Below are 7,325 nucleotides of genomic sequence, written 5' to 3'. Positions count from 1 at the left end.
TGATACCTTATAACTGATTCAGCAGACACTAACACAACATTGTAAAGCAACTATACTCCAATAAACATTTTTAAAAAAGGTCCATTAAAAAGAACCATAAAACAACAAAACCCATAAAACCATGTTTTATAGTAGACATAAAACTAAACATATAAATCTTGTTAATAAAATGATCAGGATAAACTCTCACTTTGAATCACAGACTTTTATATTGGGTTAAAACTAAATATTGTATCAGTGTACCCAGTCAATCCCAAAATAATAAAAATAAGGCAATGGGCAAAGACATAAGAAGATGAATCCAGACAAAAGCAGGGCATTCTGGAGCCCAGACGCAGCCTCTGAGTCACTCGGCACCTTTTGTTCGGTCAGCGGCGTGAAGGTCTCGCCGCGTCGCGTGTCGTCCGCGCCGCTCTGCCCGTGTACGCCGGTGCGCTCGCCCGGCCGGCCGGCCTGCGGAGCTCCCGCCCGTGTCCCCCGGCTGGTCCGGGGGGTCCGGGCACCGCCTCGACTAAGGCTCCGCCGGACGCGCGGACTGGACCGCAGCCCGCACCCCGAACGGACGGGGTCATGAGGCGCCTGCCGTACTTCTGCCGCGGCCAGGTGGTGCTGGGCTTCGGTCGCGGCTCCAAGCAGCTGGGCATCCCTACAGCTAACTTTCCTGAACAAGTAGTAGATAATCTTCCAGCTGATGCATCCACTGGCATATATTATGGTTGGGCCAGTGTTGGAAGTGGAGACGTCCATAAGATGGTGGTGAGCATAGGTAGGATGGAACCCATACTGCAAGAATACAAAAAAGTCCATGGAAACTCATATCATGCATGCTTTCAAAGAGGACTTCTACGGGGAAATTCTCAATGTGGCCATCGTTGGCTACCTCAGACCAGAAATGAACTTTGATTCTTTAGAGTCACTTATTTCAGCAATTCAAGGTGATATTGAGGAAGCTTAAGAAACGACTAGATTTACCAGAACATTTGAAACTCAGAGAAGACAATTTCTTCCAGGTTCCTAAAAGTAAAATAATGGCCACTGATGGAAAAGCATCTTATTTATTCATTCACTGTTTTCTAATATTTTACTGCTCGTAACTACAGTCTCATCTTGGTTATACTTTAAAAATCAAACATTTTCCTACAGCTGTGAATTAAACAGTACAATGTAGTTACCATATTATGTTCCAACTGTTCAATTAAACCCATCGTATTACAGTACTAAAAAGGTTCATTTAAAAAATTTTCTTTTTTATGTAATATGTTGATTAAAATGGACCACTGGAAAGGTCTTAAGTGTTTTATAATGGAAATGAAATATATATAAATACGGGTAACAGGCAAGTCACTAGTTTGAGATGAGAACTATAATTCTCATGGTAAAATTTTAGCATGCATGTACCTGTATAGCATGCTCTGCTAATCAGAAGGCTTATAAAAGTAACTATATTAAGCAGAGGGTTGACAGTTTATTACAAACCTAAGGGGAAAAATCCAGACTTGGTATTTTTTGTATTTTGTGCATTTATATATTATTATAGACATGAAGACTTGTGAAATTTCATTTTAATTAGTCATTTCCTTTAAGGGCTCAAATCATTGTACTGTGTTCCATTTTTGTTACAGCTGCCTCAGTTCTAATTGGTCTAGACTCTCTCCCTATTATTTTTTGTTTTTCTTTTAAAACAGTAAAATGAGTGTTTTTTGAATCTCTAGTTCTCATTTTTGTGTTGTATAACACTTCTCTCTTTTTAAGAGTAGCTATTCTTCAACATTTTTCTTAACCTTTGTTTCCTGTATACAATTGTCAGTGTCAGTTTTTCCATTTAGAATATCCAACTCTACATTTACAAAATGTAGAGTTTCATCTGCGTCTGTATCTGCCATCCCATCCCTTCACTATATGAACAGTGATTAAGCGCATATCTCTTGCATTTTAGGAAAAACACCCAAAACTTCATCTGTAGGTTTCCTCAAAGTTTAAACGAACACCTGTCAGTTCATTTATATATACCAGTTTCTTAAACAACACAAAATATTTGTTCCCCACCCGCCACACTCACCCCGGGAAACTATTTAAGAGCCAACTAAACTATGAAATACAAAGTTATTTGTTTTTAATGTGATTATATGTTCCTGAGCAAATGCAAACAGTTGTAGTTGTGTGTGCACAATGTAATTTAAGGCTAAGGAGTGCTATCTAGAAGGTAATTTTAAAGATAACTCATTATAAAACCATTTCCCCCTAATCTGCATAAATGAGAGAACTAATTTTAACGAAACTGTTTATATAATATTTAGAAAAACATCTAAAGCTAATGTTGGAGAAGGGGGAAGCAGGAATAAATTCAGATGGATTTTCACTTTGACTTTTTGGTGTATGAATTTATGGCAAACAATGTAGTATGTGTCTTTTTCATTTCTTCTTTAATGAAATACTTAGAAAATGTAATTTAATGTTAGAAATCCTATACTTGAAAGAAGCCTCAATTATCAGTGGTTCTATGAAACAAAGTGAAAAACAAACATGGAAAACGTAAAAAAGATTTGTGTTTGAGTAGCTTGCGACTGATTGTGTCCTCTTTAAGTGTGAAAATTCTTTGATATTGTCATCTTACATTTTGTTAAATAACTATTGCTTTTGAAAAACCTTTAGTGTGTGGTTTAGGAGTTAGTTAATAGTGTCTACATTTTTTTGAGTTTTATATTAAGTATTTATATATTATAAGAAATTGCAGTAGGGCCATTTTTGCTTAGTCACTGTTTTCAGGCCTTGAAATAAATCTTGACCAAGTGATGTTTCTTCTTAAAAAAGAAGGCAAGAGTGGAACATGAATAGGAGACAAGGTGGAACCCAAGGCTGGCACAGTCAATATGATAAATAGTGTTAATTTATTCCACTAAAAGAAAAAAATCCTCAATGAAGATATAACAGGTTGTACTCTTCTATGCTGAATGTAAAAACATTAAATGTAGTAGACAAAAGTTTCTAGCAATACAACAAGAGGAAGAGAAGTGCTGTTGTGGTAGGTGATGTTGACACACTCTGTTGGGACAAATCTAGTGGACAAAAATGAGTAAGTGTGTAGAGGGTTCAAACAATGTAACTTATTTGTGTCCCTAAAATGGAGAAGGTACAACTTTTTAAAATATACTTAGAACATTTCTACAATTTCATCACAAAGAATATCTTAGTAGATTCTAGCAATTAAAATTCCACCAGTGGACCACCAGTCCACGAGTTTTTGGTTGTGTTGTAGACCACTCAGTGCTTTTGACAGATCCCCATGATGATGGTTATTGTCATCATAAAATATTCACTGAGAGCCTGTGATGAGCACATCCCCCTGCATCTGCCATAGACAGGAGGTCAGGAGATTCCATAGCCATGCATTAAAAAGGAAAAGAAGAGGACTTCCCTGGTGGCGCAGTGGTTGAGAGTCTGCCTGCCGATGCAGGGGACACGGGTTTGTGCCCCGGTCTGGGAGGATCCCACATGCCGCGGAGCGGCTGGGCCCGTGAGCCATGGCCACTGAGCCTGCGCGTCCGGAGCCTGTGTTCCGCAACGGGAGAGGCCACGACAGTGAGAGGCCCGTGTACCGCAAAAAAAAAAAAAAAAAAGAAGAGAAACTAGGCTTTGATCCATTGTGAATGACTCCCAAGCTCTGATTCTTCATCTAGATGGCAACTGTTGACCCCTCGGTCAATGATGGAATTAAAATCTAGTTAGTGTCCATGGAGAAAATAGATTCCATTTCCAACATGAGGACAGCGACCTTTTACTCATTCTCTCCCCTGCCTTGGATTTCAGACTTACAGACTTAAAAGGACTGCTGTCATGGAACGAGAATAACTCACTCTAGAAGGGCTGTGTTTTGGTAAAAGCGATTTTTATTATGGAGCCTAAGGTGCTCTGGAAATATAAGCAGTGTAACTTGGGAAGGCATGTCTCATTTTGAGAAACATTGCAGGAGCACATGTGATCCTTTATAGAGTGATTATAAAGTGATTCTTCACTGCACAAACTAACTCAAGGGACCTTAAATACTGAACACTCTTAGTGTGTTGCAAGCTAGATTAGGGTTCCACATGACTTTTCTGGAATGCATTTATTGCAGAAGGTACAGCCAATGTGCCCCTAGGAAGGAAAATCATTGAAGCTCTCCATGGTCATCTGGAGTGTAAAATGAAGAGACCATGTGTGGTCTGGACAGGAGTGATCTGTGCCTAAAACTAAGTCACCTGGTGCAAGGTGAGTAGATTGATTTTAGTAAGTAGATAATTAAGAAAAAGCATGGGCATGTGCTCCAACGTGCTGTGTGGGCTCCATTCTAACCACCGACTCGGCAGTGACTGTGTTTTTAAGGAGATGAACTCCCTGGTATCTTCATCCAGGTGAGTTGAAAGTGATCAAGAAGAAAAGCTCCCCAGGGTCCCTGAGGTTGCCAGAGCCCTGCTTGCTCTGTCCTGGGTCACCCTGCGTGTCAGGGAACAGAGTTGAGATCATATACTCTCTGTCTGAGAAGTGCACGCCTATTTACATACATACACAATCTCCTTGAGAGCTCCTTTGAATTCAGACACATCAGTTATTTGCAACTGCATGATTTCATTCCACACAGAGGTGATATTTTTTTCTCCAAATATGGACTCCTGAGGTGGTAATAAATAATGCAGTCTGGGCGTAGGAAATGGAGTATCCTTCCCCCAGGGTTATTCCAGGGAAGGAGGGACGGAAGCGGGCCTTGCTATTTCAGGAAAGCGGGTGGAGGTTGGATTGGAGGGCTGGTAGCTGGGCGGCAGCTGTCCTCAATCTTGTGGCTTTAACAGAGGGGAGCTGCCAGATTTACATTGTTCAAACACTTAACTAAATTAGCTATGAAAAGAAGGATGGGAGGAGCCCCGCTTAGTGGGGGAATTCAGGCCTTCTGGCTTCACACACTTTACGCACACACACGCGCGCACACACACGCACACACACATGCGCGTGTGCGCGCGCTCACACACACACACACACACACACACACACACACTGATTTTCCCCAAGAGTGTGCCAGGGGGTACTGGAGAGAAATGTGTGCCCCTTATAGCAAGATTAACACGACAAAAACAGTGAAAATGCCTGCTTTAGAAAGCTGTGCCTGGAGCATCTGGTCAGGGTTGCAGGGCTCTGGGCCTACACGCTGGGCTGAGAGTCTAAGTTAGACCCTGGATCAGCAGACTGAGGACTAGTCTAGGGCAGTGGATCCAAAAAATAAGGATGAGAACCCAGAGGCTTCAGTTCTGAGGACAGGAAACACTGGATGAAGGCAAGTGGTGTAGGTCTGGCTCTCTGAGTCCCTTTGAAATCATCTCTGCTCTACTGGATTTTCAGTTTAGCGATTGTTGGTTAGGGGACAGTTGCATCTAAGAATGTTAAATATTGGTTCTTTGTCAAGTTGGTGTTTTCGCTAGTGGATGGCCACAGTGCTCTGTCATTGAGTTTATCCTCTTTAACATTCGATCAGTGAGTTGAGTGACACCATGGAAGACATTTATCTAACATTCTAATAACTTAAAACATGAAAGCATATACAATGGAAAACAGAATCATGATTTGAAATAAATTTGAAAAATGGCAAATTGAGCCAAGACCAACAAGGTGAAGCTTCTTAGGAGTACATGGAAGATTCTAAAATTCGATTCCAGAAATCCATTTCATAAGCGTAATATAGAAGAACTGTAGCTGGGCAGATGCAGCATCTAAGGAGACACTCTGTGACTTCACTTTAGCACATAGTGAGTCATGGGGAGCCAGGACTGTCCTGTGGCAAAGAAAGGAACAGCCCAGGCAGCGATGGCAGACCCTGATCTGGCTCAGCTCCAAGAACCCTGAAGACCCATGGACAAGCCAGGAACTGACACCTTCTCACAGGAGGAATTTGTAAAGGAGCCTGGGTTATTCATCCTGGAAAAGACCTCTCTAAGACATGGTCTCCATCTCTGAAGACTCTCATGGAGGACTGGAAGCAACTGCTCAGACAGACCTGGAGGGTACAAGTCACAGGAAGGAACACTTGGGCTTAAAATACAAAGATATTCTAATGACTCAAGGTCCAAAAAGCGGGTGCCTGCTTTGTAAAGCGAGTACTGAATATCTGAGCAGAGGAAAGAAGGCCTATGCCATCGCTAAGACACCTCTGGCACCATGATTCTCTGGAGTCTATGTGGATATAGGCTAGTCCTCTTTAAGAAGCAAAATCCACTCCTTCCCCTGGATAATGACACGAAACACCTTTAATCAATGGGGCTTCTCAAAGTGACCTTTGGGAGGCTGAACTGCATCTTCCCGAAGTGGAGATAAGGAGTTCACTCTTTCAGCCCAGAGGAATCCTCCAGGCTGAGGAGACCCAGCTGAGACTATGGCATGTTCTGGGCCTGGCCTGACCTTCCTGGGCCTCCAGGCCGAGGTTCGGCTCCTTGGGGAACCCACCGACTGAGCTGCTGTGCAGCGACTAAGGCTCATACACCAGAAGATTAGCCTCACTGTGTGTTCCTATCACTGGACTATGGCCAGACTGATGCTCTTCCTGTTCCCATTCTGGGGGATGGCAAGGGAACTGGGGTTGGGGGAGCCTTTGATAAAGCTGCACAGGTCCCAGGAGCCATCACAGAACCCTGGTCTGGAATTTTATTCCTAAATTGGTAGCAGAAGAGTTTCCAGATGGCCTCTGCTCTACTCAATCCAGGTCCCACTTCTGTCTGTGCTTGCTGGGTTGACCCTGGACAAGTTATTTGTCCTGTCAGATCTCAGCGTCCTCATCTGTAAAAAACAGTGGTTAACTTGGTGATTGTCGTGAGGTTTAAAAATAAAGCGTGTACGCCGTACGCCATAGAACAGTCTACAGCCCACGCACCATGGGCACATTTTGAGGCCCCAGGTTATTAATTGTTGCTGTTCTCATTATTTTAGGTAATTGCATGCGCCTATTTTATTTTCTATGTTGCCAGTTCTCTGAAGGTAGGACTTTAGGTCTTATAAATTTTTCTATAACTCGGAACTAGTTCCAAATTTGGCATATAACACGTTGCCAAGGAATATTTATTCCACAAATAAGTAGCTCATATTTTAATATAATGTAATATTAATTAGAGAAAGACCATCAACAGAATGAAATAGGTAATTTGAGGTAATAATAAAAATAATGAGCAATTATTAGTTGCTTCCTTTGGGCCAGACACTTTACATGCAGTCAAGTGCAGCACTGAATTCTCACAATAATTCTCAGAGGAAGAAACTACTAACTCCACTTTAAAGATGGAAATACTGAGGTTCAGAGTTTAGATGAC

The 7,325-nt window shown here is 41.9% G+C and overlaps 1 pseudogene; it reads left to right on the top strand.

The window, feature by feature from the left end:
• Nucleotides 1-295: 295 nt before the first annotated feature.
• LOC114908537 lies at nt 296-1,094 on the top strand (annotated as a pseudogene).
• The last annotated feature ends 6,231 nt before the right edge of the window (nt 1,095-7,325 follow it).

The sequence above is a fragment of the Monodon monoceros genome, unplaced genomic scaffold, assembly GCF_005190385.1.
Source record: "Monodon monoceros isolate NGI ecotype Baffin Bay Population unplaced genomic scaffold, NGI_Narwhal_1 Super_Scaffold_4, whole genome shotgun sequence".
NCBI classification, from domain to species: Eukaryota; Metazoa; Chordata; class Mammalia; order Artiodactyla; family Monodontidae; genus Monodon; species Monodon monoceros.
Note: the sequence above shows the minus strand (reverse complement) of the source record. Positions and strands in the feature narration are given on the sequence as shown.